This window comes from Hirundo rustica, chromosome 3 (genome assembly GCF_015227805.2).
Source record: "Hirundo rustica isolate bHirRus1 chromosome 3, bHirRus1.pri.v3, whole genome shotgun sequence".
Classification (NCBI taxonomy): Eukaryota; Metazoa; Chordata; class Aves; order Passeriformes; family Hirundinidae; genus Hirundo; species Hirundo rustica.
The window spans coordinates 115269801-115291696 of NC_053452.1; the positions used below are offsets into that span (position 1 = coordinate 115269801).

The following is a 21896-nucleotide window of genomic DNA, read 5'->3' on the forward strand; positions in this document are numbered from 1 at the left end:
TGTCCAGCAGGGGACATTTCCTCTCTGCAGCTCCAGACAGCATCACCTCTCACCAGGGAGGGTATGGACCCCCCAATCCCTGAAGTGTTCCAGGCCAGGTTGGACAGAGCTGAAGCCAGGCTGGGAGAGCTGGGGGTGCTCACCTGGAGAAGAGAAGGATCCAGGGAGAGCTCAGAGCCCCTTCCAGAGCCTAAAAGGGCTCCAATAAGGCTGGAGAGGAACTTGGGACAAGGCCTGGAGGGACAGGGAAAGGGGGAAGGGCTTCCCACTGCCAGAGGTCAGGGTTACCTGGGATATTGCAAAGGAATTGTTCTCTGGGAGGGTGGGGAGGCCCTGGCACAGGTTTCCCAGGGAAGCTGTGGCTGCCCCTGGATCCCTGGAAGTGTCCAAGGCCAGGCTGGACGGCGCTTGGAGCAACCTGGGATAGTGGAAGGGGCTGGCAGGAGATGGGACAGGATGAGCTTTAACGTCCCTTCCACCCCAAACCACTCTGTGATTCATAATTCGATGACTTCCTCGCCCTTGGCTCTTCATCCCACTGAAAGGCTGACCTCAGAGGAGCCCCCAAATTTGGGGTATGAGGTCCTAGAGCAGGCACAGCAGTGCTGGGCTGTGTGTTCACCAATCCCCAGCCAATCCCACATCCAGCTAAAGGATATCCATGGAGCAGGGCTGGGGCTGCCGCCACACGTGCTCTCGACTTCACAAACACAGCTGCAATACTCACAAGCAAAGGTGCATCTGCATCACTGCAGAGTCATGCAGTTTAAAAATAAAAGCTTGAAAATGACTTTCTAATTTGAAATAATTTAAATTAGAGAAACGATTTAAGATGCGTATTTTGCAAAAATTTTCCAAGGGAGAAGAATGTCAGGGCAGTGAAGCCGTGGAAGTCACTGGGAACCAGTGTATGATGAAGTGCCAGCCCATCTTTCAAGCAGAATCCTTGTCTACAAGTACAAAAGAACAAACATTTTCTTTTCACTTTGCTTATTTAGCTCAGTTCAATGACTGCAGCTTTCAAAGTTGAGAAATCAGCTGGGAATTCAGAAAGCAGGAAAAACAATTTCTCGCCTTTAAATGAGGAATAAAAATAAGGTAAGTTGATGAGCTCTGCCAGCTCTGTGAAGGACAAGGTAACCAAAAATTAGGTGAAATTTAGCTTAGCAAGACTCACTGTATTTAATAAATGTATTTTTGAAGAAAAGCTGTATTTTGACAGAAGTGTAACACAGCCTTAACATCAAGTAAAACTGCACTTTCAATTGAATTAGTTTCCACCCAAGTGGAGCCTGACACGATTTTAAATAGGAATCAGCTGGGAAATAGGCAGGATTAACCATGTTCTAATTCAGCATGTAAGAAATGTATAGGAAGCAATGTAATTGCTCAGGTTACATCCTGACACCTGCTACAAACCCCTGAAGTTCTCAGCAGAGCCCAAGGAATACAAGTGAAAAACACAAGTAAGGATCAATTATTCAAACCAAAGTTTCCTTCCTGCTCTTTAAACCACTTTGATTCGCATCGATCCACGTGCTGCAGTGTTAACTTTGTACAATCCCCCATCCTCTGAAGCCACACTCAGGCCTGTGCAACATCCATGGGATGCATTTATTGCAGGAAGAGAACTTCTGGGATGGATTTCATGGATCTTATCTACCTGGGAGACAGTCCTACTTCTGCCCAGAGCAGCTAAGGGAAGGGGAGCAAAGAAATGCTCCAGGGGCAACCAGAGCAATTTGGGTCTGGAGTATATTTGAGTAAACAAATGCATCATTCCTTTGAGAAGAAACATGCAAATTAAAACCAAACCACTTTTTCTGACACCTTCTAAAAGTATGAACTAGAAGGGGTTGGGCATGAGTTTTGTATCCCATGGAATATAAAGGAAACTTTCAAACAGGTGTAATAAGTTGTTTAGAAATTATGAAACTGCTGTGAGCAAGCAGAATTGGTCCCACACTAGGAAGCTGCAAGAGCAATGTCAAGAAATTTAGGAGGCAATTTACTCACTGTCTAGAAGTAGAGAAGGTTTTAGTCTAAACAAGGAGTAAGGCAATTGATGAAATTTCATATCAGATCTATTCGAGACACCAAGATTGACACTATCACAAGCCAAGGCCAGAGCTCTCCACCAGCCACACTGGCAAACTCAAAGTAGATTAAAAACTTGAGGGTTTTTTTGTCAGAAGAGCTGTTTAAGAGAGTTTTATTTTAAAACAAAGGGCCGGTAATGTGCAACCTTTCCACGCACATCTGACTAAATTCAAAGCAGCCTTGAGGAGAAGGACCTGGGGGTGCTGGTGGATGAGAGGCTGGAAATGCCCCATCCATGTGCTCTCACATCCCAGAACTCCTCCATGTCCTGGGCTGATCCCCCAGCGTGGGCAGCAGGGGAGGGGGAGATTCATCCCTCTGCTCTGCTCAGGTGAGACCCCACCTGCAGAGCTGCCTCCAGCCCTGGGATCCAACAGCAGAAGGACACGGAGCTGCTGGAGAGAGTCCAGAGGAGCCCACAGAGATGTGCCAAGACTGGGAGAACAGGGGCTGTTCATCTGGAGAAGGCTCCAGGGAGACCTCAGAGCCCCTTCCAAAGCCTAAAGCAGCTCCAGGAGAGCTGGAGAGGGGCTTGGGACAAAGGATGGAGGGACAGGACACAGGGAATGGTTTCCCACTGCCAGAGGGCACGGATAGGTGGGATATTGGGAAAAATCCCTGGCTGGGAGGGTGGGGAGGCCGTGGCACAGCTGAAGCTGTGGCTGTCCCATTCCTGGCAGTGTCCAAGGCCAAGCTGGACAGAGCACCTGGAATAGCAGAAGGTGTCCCTGCCCACGGCAGGGGGTAGAGAGCAACAGAATGATCTTTAAGGTTCCTTCCCACCCATCCCACAGTTCCAGAACTTTGCACAGGTGAACAACTCAGCACTGCGTTCCAAGAGCCACATCTGCTGGGACACAGAGCAGGCGATGGGGTTTGAACACATCCCATGGTATCCCAGGACAGGAACGGCCTGGGAGAACTGGAGCAGTGTGTTTGCTGCACAAAGCATTTGCAGGGTATTTTCAGGGATGTTCTCCAATGGCCTTGTCTACACAAATTGGAAGGATTAAACCAGACCTCGGAGCAATTTAAATAAATCTGCACAACCCGAGTGTCACTGTGAGTGCCTCGCAAAGCTTCACATGAAATTGGTTTCCTATCAGTTTAAATTTGCGTCTCCACAGGTAGGAGCCCTGCTGAGCACAGGAGGCAACACCCACAAATTGACCTCTAACCACTGCCACTGCACAGAAGTAAAACACTGCACAGAAGTAAAAGTGATTTATACCTGGCTGCAATTTCACCCAGTGTAAGGTGTGTATATATAAATGAACATAAATTTTATGTACATACAAATGCATTTGGGTGTATATAAAATATACCCAAATACAGGAAAAGAAGCCACCCACCTGTGCTCCAAATCCGTAAGCTTCTCCCAGCCATTCCATAAACCTCACAAACCAAATCCAGACCTACTTTATGTTTTCATAAAGTCTGAGACTAAACCTTAAATTAAATAAATAATAAAAGGTCATAATTCATCATCCTGACATCAAATCAGCAGACTGGGACTCCAGTATATCAGAGTGATGGATATAGACTTGTTTTAAGGATGGTTTAGTCTGCATTACGCCGGAACATTTATTGTTGCCTTTAAGACTGTTTCCTTTCCAAAATGTTTCAAATGAAAGCAACAGTCTTCTTCTCCCTTAACTGCCTGTCTGAGAATCCACTATTCAGCAAAAACAATTTTCCCCAAAATATCATGACTAGGGAAGCAACAGGACAGTGAGTGCTAGACAACACAATTTCTTGTTTTTCCGAATTTTCTCTTGCTTGCCAGGTGATCTAATAACCACTCTTTGATGGATATCAGGATTTAAGCCTCTCTAAGGCAAAAATCCTTCCTAATAAATGTCCAACCACCACGAAATCTCTCCCTCCATCGCTTATCACTGCTGACATTTCACTTTGCACGGCTTTCCTGGGCCCCACTGTCCCACAAAGGACCACAGCCAGTCCTCCCAGCCCATCCAGCCCAGCTTCCAGCTGCTCCCCGTGACCCACACCTGCCCTCTTGCTCTTCTTGCTCTGCTTTTCACGGAGTGAGATTAAAAAAAAAGCTGTTTTATCTCTCTAAACATAAACTCTGATCTTGTATCAAATGCTGTTCAATAAATGAATACGCACATCCAGTTGTACATCATATATATACATATATATACATTTTTCCATCACCAGAGCACACTGGAAACTGTCAATTCTCATCTCAACCTCTAATGGTGGTAAAACACATCAATTTTACAGGCACAAAGATGTCTGACCACCTCAGATGTCCTGTCCACTTTGGCTGCTGAGTTCAACAATTTTTCCCTTTGCCTTGGGCCAAGATCACAATTCTTAACCTTAAAAAAAAGTCCAACCTTTTGCAAACAGGTCCATGGGCCACCCTGTATCCCACTAACACTACAAGACACAGCAGAGTCATAAAACCACTCACCATTTTCGCCAGAACATTTTCTTAATTACAAATATTGATAAAAACCCGCATGGCTTCTGCTTCTCAGACAACCCAGCAACACTGACAGTGCTTGAGAACGTGCCCAGGAGACAGAACATTTACATTTTGTGCAATTATTTCAGGGACCTTCTTCTAAAATCTTACAGTCCACAAAGAGACAGCAAGTCAGTACCACCAATAAGGAAACCTGCTGCTTGATCCAGACCTGAACGAGACCTCCTCGGGTTTGATTTCTGTCGTAAACGGTGCTTTGTAAGCACAACTGGTAATCAATTTGGAAAAGAGGAGAAAATGTAAAGGAATAAATTATCATTTCTACCCGCATGCCTTGCTCTCCCTGCCCCCAGCATAGTTTTACAAGCCTTCTTTGAGCCTGCTCAGGGAAGCAGAGAACCCAGGAGGGAGGGGAGCTGAAAAGCCCCAGCAAAGGGAGAAGTGGCTGCCAGCTCTGCCAGTGCAGCGTTAGGGGATGATGTGCTCTAGGTTCTTACAGGTTGCTCCTGTCACTTCCTTCCCTGCAGCAGAACTGAATCAAATCTTTTCGAGTTAAAAGGGTGCAGGAAGCTGTTCACAGAGGTGGGGGTATTTGCTCTTCAAATTAAAAACAGACCAAGAACCTCACAAACCACCCACGTTACAGCAACCTTAGGTCTGCCTGCACCCCTCTTGTGAGAGCACTGTTGCATATCCTTCATTATATTTATAAATAGGGCTGGTTTTGTGTCACAGGCTGTCATTTACACTGACTTCTCTTTCTCTTCTCAGCTCATGCACAGGAGCTCCCTGGCCTTTCTCCTCCACTGGGGTGAAAGGAACGCCAGGTAATGGAATTGTTTGTACATATTCACACAAATAATCTCAGCCCTTGTCCTGACACTAATAAAAGAACACAAGTCTTATGGAGCTTGAAATCTTCCCCTGGAGAAACAACTTTGCAAAAGCAATGGAAGAAAGCATGCTGGGTAGAAAAGGCTGTTTGTAGCTTTGCTTGCTATTTAAACCGGGCTGATTAATCTTCAAGATCCAGCAGCTTTTCAGATTTTTGCCTTCCCTCCCTTCCTTACTCTACAGCCCTTTTTATCAGTGCTTTAAAGAAACAGCACACCAAGGGCTCAGCTACACCCAGGGCTGTGCACACAAAGCCCAGCAAGTGCAAAAGCAGCAGCTCATGGGAGAGCTCAGAGACCACCAGGCAGCTGGGAACACAGGACAGAAGTGGGATACAAGGAACACAAACCAAAAAAAGAACTGGAATGTGTGAATCTCTACTCAATCTCTACTGAGATGCCTGAGTACAGCAACCACAGCTCTTCAGAAACCATGACAAGATAACAGGACAGAGCCTCAAGCTGTGCCAGGAGAGGGTCAGGTTGGACACCCGGAGGAATTTCCTCACGGACAGGGTGGTTGGTCAAGCATTGGAAGGGGCTGCCCAGGGAGGTTTGGAGTTCCCATCCCTGGAGGTGCCCAAGCAAGGCCTGGCCATGGCACTCAGTGCTCTGGGCTGGGTGACAAGGTGGGGATCAGTCACAGCTTGGACTCGATCTCTTTGGTCTTTTCTAACCTTAATGATCCCGTGTTTTTGGGTTTTCCAGTTGTCTCCTTCAACTGGAACCATCAGGGTTCGTGTCTAAGCTTTCACTTTGAAAATAAGATCACAGGTCCCCGTAAAATTAAGAGATTGATAACCAACATATTCTCAAAGCTAACATATAAAAACCCCCCTCACTCTAAAAATGTCATAGAAGATGCAAATAGTGACAGCTTGCTTTAATGGAGGGAATGGAGGCCAAGAAGAAGATATTTAGAGAAGAAATATGAATGAACAGAAGGCATTTATAAGGAGCCTGGTACCTGGAGTGTTGCACAAAAGCCAGGCCACCTTCTTCCTGAAAACCTCTTGTAGCCTAAAGCCCTGACTGTGAAGTGATCCATCCCATAAGGTGAAATATCTCTAGAAGTATTTTCAGGTCTGGGCTTTAAGAAGTGCAAGGTAGTCCAAGGAAGTCCTTCAGCACACCAGTGGGAAACCTGGGTTATGTGGAACACCATTAAAAAAAAAAAAAAAAAAGCTGTAACAAAACCTCAGTATGAAGCACGGTACAGAAGATTTCAACCAGGAAACAGAGCAAATGCAGCACCTCACTTTTCCTGAGTTACCTGGGAAATAAGGAATGAAGAGGGTGAATCAGACCACCATTAGTCACTGGGATATAACTGCACCACGTAAGGGCTGTTGGCATTTGCTAGAATAAAAAAATCCTGCCTAAACTATATAGATGCAATGCATATGTTGCACAGAACCAAGTTTACATAATAAAGAGAATATATATTTGCTTTGATCTCGAGCTACCCCCATAAATTTTTAATAACAGCTGTAAAACAGAAATCTTTAGCTAGATATCCTCAGCAGCAATGAAATTTAAGCTGACTGCTCATTACAGGTTAAGAAAACTCATTTCCAATCCATTCCTTGTAGAACTGTTACCAACTTCTTACAAGGAGAAATGCAAATGTCATTCCCAGCCTTTATTTGTAGATTATTCTCCTCAGCCTGGCTCTCTCCAAAACAGAGGGATAAGGGACTATTCAATCTGGTTTGTCATCTTTGGTCCTATTAGCAGAGGCATTGCTAAATTCAGATACCACAATCCTCCCTTTTTATTTTTCACTGGAAGGATGCCTCAATCTGGTTTTTTTTTTTTTTTTCCTCTACAGAGAAACTGTTAAACCAAAAGTACTAAAAAAATAACTTCTCTACGATGCACCACAAATAGATTACAGTTTCTAGTTCAAGTGCAAAGGGACAAAGAAACCAAAATCTTTTTATATGCAGACATTAAAGTAAAAGCAGGAAACAGCCTTAACAACTGGCAAAAAAAGAAAAACTTAACCCTTGTGCTTTCAGTGATGCAACTGACAGAACTTCCTTCGCTTTCAGCTCCTTCCCCCCCACTAAAAATTCATCACTGTTGTACAGCACTCGAAACAGGGTGTTAACACATCCCCTAAAAAAATATCCTTTTTGGTAAATTAGGAGGCTCCAAAAAGCACAACTATCAAATTACATTGTCTAGAAAAAAAAAATACAATAAAATAAATATGAAATTCCTTGTTCAAGTTTTACATATGTCACTGTATGCAAGGAAAACGTCACACAGAGGCAGTTTTTAGGAGGAAGGTTTTTAGAAAGCAGTATTTAAAGCCAGTATTTGGGGTAGAAAGAGGACAGATGATTACAGTGCTGTGTGATAAGATGAGAAAGAGAGAGCTAATGGGATATAAAACTGCATACACTGGAGACAGCTTTACAAGTTAAGAGAAATGACAGGCAAATAGCAATCACAGCACACCAAAGAGGCACTGACAGGTCAGAAAAAAACCTTCATTTTGGAAATGACAGCAGACTTAGTCCCTGCATATGAAGAGTACACAGAGCTGGAGTTAAACAGTAACTGAGAGTCCGAGAGATGTTTGGAGAGTGCCCAAAATGGAGAGAAACCATTCCCTGCCTTCATTCCACAGGGTTTGTGCCGCTCTGGACACAGCCAGGTGTGTTTTTCCATCAAAAATCCAAGCTGTGTCCTGCCCTCCCTCCCTGCCAGGGGGGAGAACTTGCAGGGTCTTGCTGGCTCAGAACTTCAAACACACTGGTGAGGATGGGAATGGGAAGGATTCACTATCCAGCTCTGAGTTTATACACTGTATTTGTTCACGCTTAAAGTGGCACAGGACTGAACAGGGATTGAAAGAAAAAAGAATGAAACAAGCCAAATTGAAAAAAAAAAAGGTGACTTAAATTAGAAATTAAGGACACTTGCTCACTAGGAATGGAACTAAGAGCACCTCCCTTTACAAGGGCTACCTGGCCTCCAGGTATGGGACATTCAGGAGGGGAAAACACTGCAATGGACATATCTGGAGCTCCCTTTGGGCAGAAAAGGGGGGATGCAGAGAATATCCAGAACACGTGCAGCACACACCGAGGATGGCTGCATGCATGTGCTGGGGAGGGGTCAAGTGTTTGCCTTGTTCTTCCAGGCTCTCCTCAGCATCCACCACTGCATTATCCAGCCTTGTGCCAGAGAGAAGGCAAACTTCTGATCTGACCACAAGAGCACGTTTCTTACACCTGATTTTAACTGAAGTCAGTTCCTATGCTGAGTTTTGCAATTCTTGCACAAATATGACTTTACAGCTGCCCAAATGCAGTTACAAACCTGTGGTGGTGCAGATCAGAACCAGCTCCAGGCAACGCTCTCAGGACATACTCCCTTATTTTTGTATCGTTTCTGCCCTGCAGAAAAAGAGCAGCAAAGCAAGAACCTCACGCAGTCCCCAGTTTCAAAGTCTTCCATGTAAAATGCCAATTAAACAACTGCATTCTAAGTCTCCCCTGTGCCAGCTGCAGTGTTCAATCCAGTAAGAGTTGCATGTCTTTAAGAACTACAGTAAAATGCTTCAAAAGCTCCCCTTTTCAAAAATAAGGTGAGGGAGAGAAGAGGGGACAGGGTGAAAAGCACAAGGATGCATCTCCTTGAAAATTATCACTTTAATTTCCCCCTTTGCACAGACCACAGAACTGCAGAGGTTGGACAGCACCTCTTGAGCTTGTCCAGTCTAACCCCTGCCTTAAGTGCAATTTTCCAGTGCAACTCGCTCCAAAAATAACTGTGCAGGAACATGATGATCCACCTGGATTTAGGTTGGTGCTGGGGTAATGACTGGACTATAAAAATACATCTTCCTACAAAGCCCAGCAGCCTCAGAGCCCTGGGGTAGGCATGGCCCAGCAGGGTGGTTTCTGAAACTTGAGGGAATGTTGCTAAATCACTTTTCTGTGGTGGCTGACTAAGGCCAAAACCAAAAAGTTACATCAAAACTGGGTTTAAGTTTAGAACTGGGAACTGTGACTGCAAATGGAATGGATACAAAAGAGAGACAATCAACAGTAGCAGGGAAATCAGGCAAGAGAAACTCGAGGTGCAGCATCAAACCCCGTAATTTGCAATTTCTCTGCTTTCTGCAAACACCAGTCACGGTCCAAGACTCTCCTCAGCGACTGTAAGAGCACAAAACTTGTATTCAGCACATCCAGATTAATGCAGGAGAGCTGAGGAGGTCTGCCCAAATAATGTCTCCACACAATTATAGCTCAGAAGTCATAACCCCTCCCTTTAATATTAAAGAAAAGAGAAATCACATTTGCAGCCAAAATGTGCTGATAATATTGCAATGGCAGCATGGCCCTGAGCCTGCAGCCTTCTCAGAAGTCATTCTCATTAGAAGAAAACAGAAGGATCATCCTCTTCATCCACTGATTTGCAGGACATTTAACACACGCTGCTCACTGGAAGGCCAGAGCTGTGGAATTTTTCAGGCGTGGGCAGGGGGAGTTTAAGTGTTTCAATTCCATCCCTGCGAAGGTTTTATTTGGAAGAGATGGAGAGCACAAAGCAGAGCTTGGAAGCAGCAGCCAGGAGGACACAAGAGGCAAATTTCTGCCATGAAGGGTGGGGGGAAGGCTGCTCACAGTAAGTGGTTTTGTCAAATAACTGGAGGGAGGGCCAATGTCTCCCCTGGAAGGCTGACAGTAAAAGTCTGTCAGAAGCAAAAACAACGGAGAATTAATTATTCTTAAATATGAAAGGACCTAGAACTCAGTGATCAGCTAATTAAAAACAAAATATCCACAATACAGTTCCAGCTCAGTTCTTGTGAGAGCCAACAGAGAGCAATCCCACTGCCTCTAACGTCAGTAAGAGCTTGTATTAAGGACTCATCCCTTAAAGATATCCAAATTTAATGGAAATCGCAGATATTTAGTACTCATCTACTCCATATTCAAATATCTGAGCTCACACAAAATACACAAGAGAGCTTTCACCAACCCATTGTGTTTCAGCAGTTCTGGAGATCACCGAAAAGTAACTGGCAAACCAACTAAACTTTGTTAGTGTAAAGCCGCTCCTTGAAGGCAGCTCTGGAGGGGCTCAAAGCAGTGAAGTTTTATTTTTGTTTTAGCTGGTCATGCAGTGGGTAAGAAGCAGAAAGCAGCTCTGATGTGTGAGATGAGAAGTAGCACAGACAAGCTCTGTGACAGGGAGAAGGAAAGATAAATTGTGACTTTCTGTGAAGATGACAACACTTAAAATTAAATGTCCTCGTCTTAATTTCTGTTCCCACGTAGCCAGTGGGTTGCGTGAGGGACAGAAGGAAACTCTGGTTTCTCCAGCCTACCTTTCCCACAGTGTATTGCAAAACAGGGAAGGAGTAAAGAGGTTTTCCAGATAAATCAGGCTCTGCAGGCATCCAGCTGCAGGATCCCCCAGACTTTTGCGAGTTGTTTCCTCACAATGTCTAAAAGCCATGCACCAAAGGATACACACACACGCACACACACACAAAAAAAAAATTAATAATAATAATAATAATAATAAAAAATCCCAGAATCAGTTGGGTTGGAAAAGACCTCTGAGATCACTGAGTCCAACCTGTGACTGATCCCCACTTTGTCACCAGCCCAGAGCTCTGAATGCCACACCCAGGCCTTCCTGGGACACCTCCAGGGATGGAGACTCCAAACCTCACTGGGCAGCCCCTTCCAGGGCCTGACAGCCCTTTCCATGAGGAAAACCCTCCTGATACTGGAAATGCTGGACAAGTAGCAGTGTTGAAACACAAAGCAGAATGGAAAGGTTTAAATCCACCCTCCCTGAGTGTGGTGTCTCAGTGTGGGCCAAAGAGAGGCAGCTCCCACAATTTTAAGATTTGCAAAATCCCAATTCGGAGAAGGTGCCCACATCCTTTTGCCCAAGCACTGGACAGCAGCAATTCCTTTAAGGACAAGCAGAGGAGATGGCCACCACAACTCCATGGTCTCTGTCTCCCTTTTACCTGCCAGCTCACGAGTCAGACACCTCTAAATTAGGAGGAACATTTATAGAGGAACATTCAGTGAGCCTTTCTTTGAGCCACAGACACCTCAGAGTGACTGACACCACCCTGAACATCACTGGATACCCCGTGCTCAGGGCTTAAACCTTCCCTTAAAACTTTCATTTTTCTACTAAATGAAAAAAAACCAAAAAAAAAACTCAAAAAAAACCCAAAAAAACAAACCTGGAGTTTCATCAACTAGCCAGGCACAGGCCTGAAAAGCAGCATACCTGCATTCCAGTTTCCACCCTGGCTTATTAGCCAGACTGTTTATAAAACAATTTTAAAATGCCAGCTTTTATGTATTACAGTTTTATTAATCTTGAATGATACATCATAGGTGCAGGATGCATAAAAGGGTTACAGAAACATGGTTTGCATTTTAAAATGCTTTAGTGAAAACAAATGAATTCTCTTTATTAAATGAATTGAACCTTGCTGTGTCCTCCACGGAAAGATTTCAGTATTAGTGAATCTCCTCCCTCATTGTTCTTTTTTTCCACCTTATGTTAGGGGAGGAAAACAAGTATTTCAGCATTTACAGCTCCCAAATGGTTGCTCAGTTTTGAATTAAATAGGCTGTGATATGAACTATCTGAACACAGAAATAAAGGAAATACTCTCTATGCACATGCAGAAGAGGCTACTTCTGTCAAAAACCAGGTTTACTGTTTCATCAGATTTTGGTTCCATGTGCTCAGCCAAGAGTGACAACCACCACTCCACTGGTCTGACTTGATTTGAGATATTGGCAGTAGAAATACAATGCTGAGGTTCTGCTGGAGTCCATTACAAGAAACACGAGCATTACACAAAAAGGCTTAGGCTTTAGATAAAGGCATTTTTATATTTTAACCTATTTAAATAGAAAACACTTTTTTAACAAAAAAAAAACAAACATTTTGAATTCAGGTTACAAACTCAAGTTTAGGTGTGATTACAAAGAGAAGGTAGAGATGCTTCATTGCTGGTTTTATCAGCCAACTTAGCCAACAATCAGCTTTTATTCTTATCAAAGATACAGATGCGTCCATGTGCCATTAAACAGCTCTGTTTCCCACAAACTGGACACAGCCTCCAGGCTCCAGATAAGCAGGAATCTGCCTTCCAGAATCCAGAGTACAGGAATTTTAACACCTTCCTGGAGCAGCACTTAAATTGATCATTAGCGTCAACAAATACAATCCGAATGGACTGTCCCAAACCTCTTTGGAAGCAGAGACTCTTTTCTGCTTGTGCAGTGTTTAACACCCTGGAGGCCCAGCTCCAGCACTGCTGCCACTTTAATCTTCATTTTAACTATTTTATGAATCATTTATACGCCAGGGTAACCCACCTAAGCAATCAAATACGACAACCCAAAAAAGATCTGGATCCCAGTTCTCTGGTTTTACAAGCCTCAAAGGGGAAAGCAGATAATACCTGAACAAGTTCCACGTTCCAAGCCCAAGATTTTATAGAGGAAGGGGAGGTTGGAAGGGGAGAGAGGGAGGGATGATCTTTCCATAGCACTGCAATGCCACAGGAAAGCACCAGGTTTAATGTAATCAAGCTCTACATTGCAGCCATATGGAAACAATTTCAGTCAATAAACAACTCCTGCAAGAGGACAGCAGAGGAACAGGAAAATCAGATCTTGATTTAACCGGGAGGCAGGAGAGCTGCTGGCTCAGCTCAGAGGCTGCCATGACATGAAATATCCATGTCCACCAAAACTCCACGGCTTTGGGTCCCCATCGCTTGCCTTCCACTCCCACACGTCAGAGTGCAGGAGTACAAATGGCACAGCTTTTTCCAGAGTTTCCCAGACACCAAGATCCTGTGCCTCAGTGCTTTCCTCCTTCTTCTCTCTCCCCATTCTTTCCTCCAAGCCTATCTCTGTGGTCAGCTTCCCACCCGATAGCCAGAAAGGAAGCAGACATCCCAAAATCCAGATACTCGCCCGACCTCCCCGCAATTTATCTGCCTGGAATTTGCAGGTTTCAAAATAGGGACTTTCTCAGGGAGCAAATCCTTGAAAACACCCAACTTGAAATAAAAAAAAAAACAACCTAAAACACCACACATTTTACTTCTTCCTGTTAGTGGTATTTAAATGAGGTTTGGTTTCAAGACTCCATATTATCCAGGACCCTAAAAACCAATGGCAAAAATACTGCCTCTCCTGCAGAAGACAACATTCCTGTGCACTGCTGATTACAGCTGCAACACCGAGGGAGTAAAAGCTAAATCGGTTTGGGACAGGAAAAGGGAAATTCAAGAGAACAGCCAGCAAGCAAAGGCAGCTGCATTTTTAACAAAAAGCAAGAAGGCACAGTGCTATGAATAAATCAGAATTTCCTTGAGTGTGACAGAGGAGCGACACCAGTATTTATGACAATAATGGCCGTGAACCAAAGGGTAATTCACGAGTGTCTTCAGAAGCAGCCGCTTGTAAAGGTTGGGAAGTTCATCACCCCACAACGCCACGGGATCTGGCAGCAGATGCACCACAACCACCCCAAAAGTGCTGCCATTTTACACTTGAGGACATCCAGAAACAAAAGGCCTTGGGATGTTTCTCTTTAGAACCAAAGCGCAAGACACGAGGTATCTTAAGAAACAAACAGTACCAGTAATAAAATTTAAACCCCAGTAGCTTTCTAGTGGGAGGAAAAACCACTGAGAGTACTGGGAACAGTTTTCTGTAGACTGGGGCAACATGTTGTGTCACATGAAGCACCTCCTAAATGCACCAGCAATAAAAGATGATTCCCAGCAAATCCATCAGCGGGGAAACATTTAAATCAGCCCAAAACCCATGCACCAAAGAGGCCTTTCACCCTAGGCCAAGTGGATGTTCCTATTTCACCAATGCTCAGCGAGGGGATGGAGTGAATCCGCAACGCTTTAAGCTGGGTATCCATCCAGGCAAAGAACAGGAAAAGGAAAATCTGTGTTTTCCCAGTGAGGAATTACAAGAACAAGGACACCGGTAGTGCCAGTCAGCACGTTTTCATGGCAAACGTCTTGATAAAGGACTAACTTTGTTCTTTTGAGATTACAAATGCAGTTGAGCAGAGTCAAGTACACGCACAGAGCGTACTCTGGTTCTGGTGGAAACCCACATCGGCTGCTCCGTATCCAAGAGCTGTCAGTCAGCCAGTTCTTAATCTACTTCCTGGGATTGCATCATGCTAATTTTTTTTTTTTTTTTTTTTTTTTTTGGTCACTAAATTTAAGGTCTGATGCAGTTCAACATTTTTATCACTGCAGATAAAAATCTGTGAGTGACACCGGGACTGTAGCACAACAGGACATTATTAGGAGGAAAGGACAGCAGGAGAAAGGAGGCTGAAAACCTGCCTTCAGTTAGCTCAGGAAAGCCAAACCCATCAGAATACAAAGGCTAATTTATAATCTAAAAAATGCAGACTGTAACTACTAAATGGCAGACTTTACTTGAGTAAAGAATGTCAGGTCTGGGGCAGCGAGGCTCATGAACAGGATTTCCCTACGCAAAGGGGCTCCTGGGAATCTTTTCAATGGCTGTGCAGAAAAAGGGCTAAAGGCACCTTGGAATTTGGTATGGATCAGGCACAGGCTGGAACAAGCACCTTTTTTGGTCTTCACAATGCTAAAAATAAACGGAGACCATGAAGAATCACCAGATGATCTGAGTGCTCGAGAAAATGCCTCAGAGTGAGACTTAAAAGCTCAACTCTGTTTCCTTATCTATCAAGTAACTTGATTACAGAGTGTAAGTACCTCCATGGCAAGAAAGTCCTGGATACTAAAGGGCTCTAATCTTGTCAGGAAAATCCTAACAAGAACCAGCGGCACAACTTAGACTAATTCAAATTAGAAATCAGCCACTTATAACTACCAAGAGAAGTGATGAGCCTGAAATTACCAGTGATGGACACTCAGGGCTGGAAAGCTTTCAAATTGTTTTTAGCCAAACATCATTTACTGGTCTCAGTTTCAGAGTAAATGATTAAAATTTAAAGGCCTGTGATACAAAGCATATAAAACATATCAGGGAAGGCAATTTAATTATCTGTTCTCGCCTTAAATTTTATGAATCTCCAATATGTTAACATCACTCAACTTCTGTGGACCAGGAAATTAAAGAGGGAGGAATAAGTTTCAAGTTCAGCAAGTTCCCACTTTTTCAGACTTATCACTGAACAGCACCACTCAACCAAACAGATGGAGCTCCCATGAAATACAAACAGGGAACGACCAGCTATGATGTCTGGAAACCACATGTAATGCAACTTAGTTAATCAGGGTAAACTCTGATCAGCCACTTACCCCTCCCACCTGGGCCATGAAAAATCAGTATTAGCTTTAATAACCACTTCTCATTCTGGGCAACTACACCTCTGACACCCAGGGTTATACTCTCAAGAGCAGCAGCACCCATTAGTAGCCAGCCAAGAATCTCCAACACTTCTTAAACATAAAAGCATCTCAACAGCCCCATAAGGATTATTTCCATATTCCACACTGGAACACGGGCAAGTCAAAAAGTTTGCCCCGGGTCATAAAATAAAACCTGTGGTAGAGCCTAGAAAGGAAATTTCATTGCCAGGAAGAACTTTCCAACAGTCGAGCACCACTTCCATGTCAGAGCTGCTGCACACCCCCAAACGCTGCCAGTTAAATCACAAGGAGATTTCTGGTGAAAGCTGACATTGTAACCAGAGAATCTGATCATGGCAGAGAAACTGTCCAAAGTAAAGGTCAGAATAAATATCCAAGCAGGAACAGTGCTTGTATTTGATGAACTAACTAGCTGCTTTCTGCTGCCATCAGTATTACAGTGCCGCGGCAAGAACAAAAAGCAGATTCAGTGCTTGCCTCAGAGCTCAGAAGGAACGCGCAGCTCGAAATGCAGGAAATGACTATATGCTGCACTTCCCAATTGATAGGGCATGGGCTTATCAGAAGAACAAAACTGGCTGTTCACAAGGCCACTGAAAGAGTAGCCTACACTATTGTTTCAGTGGCAGTTATCTTGCTGCTGAACTTAAAAATTCTATAGAAGCAAAAAGAAAAAAGGCTTCTTAAAGATTAAGTTCAGAAGTGGGGAGGAGACCAATACCAAGAACTCAGGACAAACAAGATTCAACTGGGGGGCAGAGTCAAACATAATTAATAGAATTTTTATGCCTGGCTTGTAAATTCCTTCCTTAACCCAACATTAAAATCTCATCTGCCACCAAAGCAGTGAATGGGATTCACATAAATTTAATAAAGCTTCAAAATATAACTTGTACATACGGACAACAACAACAAAAAATGCCACCCCTATGCATGAGGCAGGTGTCAAAACTTGTTTCCTCAGGCTGGAAGAAACTCTCCCCTGGAAGCAACACTCTGCCCATTGGGCAAATGGAGACTGGAAGCACTCCCTGCCAGCACTGCATGGACGCACACACAAAGTGGGAGCTTTGTCAAGCCGTATCACAGAAGTGATTTAGGTGTATTCATGTACAACCTGCTGGAAGGGCTCTGCTTGGTAATGAGTTTCAGGCTGGTAATTGCACTGAAACCAAGACGAGATGATGAAGTGAACGCTCAGAGTGGGATTCTGTAGGAAAAAGTGAAGTGACCTTCCACAGCTCCTGGCTGGCTGCACAGGAAGATAAAGCAGAGCTCACTCTGTCAGGAGCACTACGGCAGTTCCCTGTTTTAAGAACAGAGTTTAACTTCAGACCCTGCCTGCAGCTTTGATTTAGAACTGGGAAAGGGAAACCTCCACACAGACAGGGAGAATAACCAGTCATAGATTATTCCTTTTAATGCTTAATAAAGCACATTAAAACGGCAATTGTTCAACCTGCTGGTGTCTGCATTAACATAGAGCTGAAGTAAAACAAGCGACAAACATGCCTGTGCATTCCTGAGATAGATCAGAAGTCCTACATCAAAAAAAATCCTACTGAATGAAGCAAAAGAAAAGCAGTACAAGAAAGAAGGGAATCCCTCATAGTCCTGGGAGAAAGTCTGCTTTCGACCTGATGGGAGATGGAATATAATGGATTTAAAATAGAGAAAAGTAACTGAATAAGTAAGGATGAGAAGTGTTGAGCCACAGAAGTCAGTGGGAACTCCTCCCATCACCATAAAAAATAATCTCTGGACTTAGATATTCTTAATGACCATATCAGATGACCAGCAAATAAATTCCTTATAAGGTTACTGTAGATCAATATATCACAGATGGAAAGTGCAACAGATGGGGAGGAGACACCTGCGTTGAAGTGCTGCTGCCTCGGTCCGTGACCTTATGTGAGTCACTTGGCCCTCATGCCTCAGTTTCTCCATTTGTAAAACACCAATACCTCTGGTCAAGCACTTCTAGAGATTCACAAACAGAGGTACAAAGCATTGTTTTAACATGGAACAGCAAAGGAGAGCAGTGGCCTGGCCATAACGATCCAGTGGGAGCCACTGGAGCTGTGCTGCTCTGGCCACCAGAGGAGCTACGGTCATAAATCGATCAGCCCTGATTAGGTTGGGCTTTACGACGCCATAATTGTCACAGCAGCAGCTCCAAGACTGTGACACGAGCCCTGTGCTCGGCAGTGCCACACAGGGAGCCTGCACCAACAACAAACCTCTGCTAAACCCCAGTGCAACAGCAAAGGACAGGAGCTGCCCAAACCCAACACTTTTTAAGGTTATCAAGGATAAAAGCTTCTCCACGTGCTCATATGACCACATGCTAACGCTGTATAAGCGCTCAGCTGAGAGGGGAAGGATATAACCAAGAGCATGTTTAAAGAAAGGGATATATTCACTGGAAATCTGCAGGCACAACACAAAAATAAATGTGTTCCTCACAGTGACAAGATGAAATTTTCAGCTGGTCAGTGACTACAAAGCGGATTCTCTACTCCTGGCTGTGGACCACATGACAGCCTCAAATACGTAAGAGCGTTTTATCTGACAACTTGCAATGAAGACCACACAGTTAATAGTTTGCAACCTCCTTTCCCCCAGAAGATCTTCAGAGTTGAGTAATAAAATTCCTCACATGATTTCAATGAGAGGGTTCACTTGTCAGGGGCTGTTTGGAGGTAGTATCATATGTCAGGGAGGTGCTGCTCAGATCAAGTTTTCCAACCTTGTGTTTTCAAGGCTTGACTGAAAATGAAAAAACAAAACAAAAAAAACTTCAGGCGATAAAGTTTGAAACTGGAGAAAAGAGAAATAATCTCTAGATGTTATTTTCAAAATGTCAAAGTTAGCCAATTAATGAGGGGAGGAAGAAAAACTGATTAAAGCCCTGACAAACCCTTGAGATCACAGACTGATTGCGAGTTCTGCTGCAGACTCCCCGTAGGAACCTGGGCAAGCTGATCCCTCTACACCTTGGTTTGCCACCTGCGAGACGAAAAATAGCACTTTCTTTTCATATCCTGTCATTCTTGCCTGTATTGTTCCCCAAATTAAAAGCATTTGTCAAAACACTTATCTTTAGCATTAACCCTGGGAATTGCCATTCACAGCTACCACACCACCCGTTTGCATGACTGAGTGTTCAAATACAAACTCTTAGTACACTTTGCTACCCAGCAATCCTAATTTAATGAGTCAGAAGGGAGCTTTAGTCAATGCAGGAATATTAGAATGTTAAAATACAGTTTATTACTAATCTTACAAATAAAATCAGCTTTAGGGTTACAAGTTAGACCGATGACCCAACCCCCCAAAAAAATCAAATTCTCCTCATTATGTCCTAAAAACCCCGCTGTAATCACAGCATTTGTCTCACTGCATTGATAACCCACAAGATCATATTATCAGCATAGGTATAATTAAAGCTCAATCCCATGAGGACATGTATGCAGAATCCAATCCCCGCTCCGTTAAAATCAGCAAAATGTGAAATCAACTTCAGGGACTTTAGAATCAAAGCTGCATGAAGTTATCGACAGGAGAAACAAAGGCACCTGTTTTTTGCAGGAAGATTCTTAACCTGACAGTATTTTGATTCCAAATTCTAAAACTTTGCAGATGAGAAAGATTTGCTACAGATGCCAATACTGTAGCCTGTCATTCTGTAATGTCCTTAAAAGCTCTGCACAGAAATCACTGTGAAGCACAAGTTGCTTTCTTTAGATTAAAATGTGCTGTTGTTTCCTGAAAATGCATTTGTTTTCTAACATACACAACCAAACATCTTCCCAGATCCCTTGGTATAAGGAACAGTACAGCTTCCTCCTTTCTCATGGTTCAGTTTCATTAATTCTCCCAATTCTCCACCCAAAGACCCAAATTTCACCCCTGCCCCACTGACACACAACACACAAAGAGCAGTCCCAAAAGTTAATGACAGAACAATTCCTGACAGTCATGCTTAATAAAACTGCATTTTATTAAAAAGTAAGTTAGTTTTAAAAATGAATGCCAGAGCCCCACGCTTTTCCCAAATCCAGACAGCAATGAAAAAACAAACCGAACATTCCCGTGAACCTATGGATTATCACTATAAAGTAAATACTTCATAATAATTTAGTTTTCAAAACACTGCACATCTATCAACTTTTAATATCCTTTTGTAAGAGACCAGTAAGACCCACAGAGAAACTGCCTTAAAAATAAGCTTCCTGCAGCTGATACCAGCTACTGATTCCACAGAATTATCAGAATCACAATGCTAGAGAGATGCACGTTGTCCAGAAAGGTCAATAAACCCAGGGCGTTGCTTGACACCGCTCAGTGAAGCAGTTCTGGAGATAACCAGGCCTCATTCACACAGGATTTTCTCCCAGATTTCCTTACCCCTCCTTAAAAATCCTGCCGTTTCACCTAGGGTAGCATTCCTGTAACCCAGCTGGCAGTCTGCATACCACAATGTCGTCTAGACCTGCTCGGAACAGTGGGATGACACAGGAGTAAAAATGCTGATGCCTGTTCTGGTGCTTGCACTGGTGCTAAAGGAACGAGGGGAGGAAGAACAGGCAGCACGGAGTGAAACACAAGTTCCTTGTTCCCAGCCTCCTGCCCAGGCTCGTCGGGTAATTCTGTCAACCAGACAGAAAAAGTTGTGGCCGGTGCAGGGCTAAAGGATAATCTTCACATAAAGGTAAAAGAACATTCCCAAACCCCAGTTTTCACATGCAGAAATGAACCCTGCCCTTCCCCAGCCCGGTGCTTCCAGGACATGCAGGTAACAAATGCATCCCTGCACAGACAGCATTTTCCATCCTTTTCTTCCTCCTCCCCTCTCCCCATCTCAGAGACATTTTCTTAGCAGTTTGGAAGAGAAATGGTAAAAAGGGAGATGCAAAACACAGAAATAAATTAAGTTTGTTCTCTGCTGTTGACGGATTTGGTCTTTGCATGACGGGAGGAAAAAAAAAATGTTAGGAGTGATAAATCCATATATACCTACTCCAAACTACACCCCGCTTCCCAAGGGACACGGTATAATGGTAAATAAGTATAGATGCAGTTCCTACTAATGAGGCAGGGTACAGCAAGGCCAAAGAAAATGCAATCATCTCGGGGAAAAAAACTGCACAGGACTCCTCCTCTCCCATCCATGGAGGAAATCAAATGCCAGCTGCACCATCCCAGGAAGGAAGCAGAGTCTGTACCTGATGAGCCCTGCAGAAATGAGCGAGTCATATCACGGGACCCGAGCAGGCACTTCAGGCTTTCTCCAGCCCACAAATCGTTTGCAGAGCACAAATTCCTCGCTCCAGTATTTTGCATGGCATCACTCATGCAAATTGTAGGGATCATTTTCCCCAGTGTTTTTCTTTTTTCCTTCCCTCCATCCCCAGTAGTTTGAAGCAGGAGGACATAGGTAGTGCCTCCCAGATCCGCGTTCCCCGGCCATCACTTTAACGCTTTCCTGCCTACAAAGTTTAAATCTCCCCAGTTTTTTGCTCGTAAACGTTTTGTACTTAAAAGCCACCGAATCACACCCCCAGCGTTACTCGAACAAATTGAGACAGACCCGATTCCACAAACATGCTTAAACCTTCATTTCCTCTTCCTTCTTCCTTCCCCACCCCCCAAAGGAGCTTGCCTTTTTTTTTTTTTTTTTTTTTTTTTTTTTTTTTTTTTTTTTTAATGTCCCTGACACGAAAGAACTGGGGAAAAAAACAGCACGTCCAACCAAGGTTTTTCCAGACCTATCGCAAAGAACAAAATGCTTCCGAAGAAGTGTTCTGCAAACATACCAAGACACACTCCACCAACTAGGAGGGGAAAAAAAAGAAGGGGAAAAAAAAAAAAAAAAAAAAAAAAAAAAAAAAAAAAAAAAAAAAAAAAAAAAAAAAGGAAAGAACCCATCAGACAAAACTGAAGTCGAAGAACTCGGCGGGGTCTGGCTCGGATGTGTATTCCGCACCTAAAAACACTCTCCTCTCTCTGTTTTGTTTTAACC

General features: G+C 43.7%; 1 protein-coding gene across 9 annotated transcripts in view; it reads right to left on the reverse strand.

Annotated features, from left to right (window-relative positions):
• Positions 1 to 21896, reverse strand: part of HMBOX1 (homeobox containing 1) — a 117924-nt gene that overhangs the window by 94785 nt on the left and 1243 nt on the right. The window lies entirely within an intron of this gene.